The sequence below is a fragment of the Penaeus monodon genome, chromosome 20 (assembly GCF_015228065.2).
Source record: "Penaeus monodon isolate SGIC_2016 chromosome 20, NSTDA_Pmon_1, whole genome shotgun sequence".
NCBI classification, from domain to species: domain Eukaryota; kingdom Metazoa; phylum Arthropoda; class Malacostraca; order Decapoda; family Penaeidae; genus Penaeus; species Penaeus monodon.
In genome coordinates this window covers 19,490,450-19,490,713 of record NC_051405.1, presented here as the reverse complement: position 1 = coordinate 19,490,713, position 264 = coordinate 19,490,450, and positions in this window count along the sequence as shown.

Sequence of the window (264 nt, the reverse complement as noted above, 5' to 3'; positions counted from 1 at the left end):
GTATTCCTACATATACTCATTCATATGAACAGCTTATTTTTTACAGTTTCATCCTATCCGGTCATAGAATAAATAACACAACAACGAGGTATCAACTTACAATACATTGCCATCCCTGAACGTGCTACCTCGTTCGCCCCTCTGTGTAACTCTCGTATCTCTGTTTCAAGTGCGATGAAGGGCCACGAAACAGCGATGATATCCCAGTTGCCAATGCAAATTACGATCTTTGGCAGCGGCGCAGCTTATTAGAAATATCAGCTG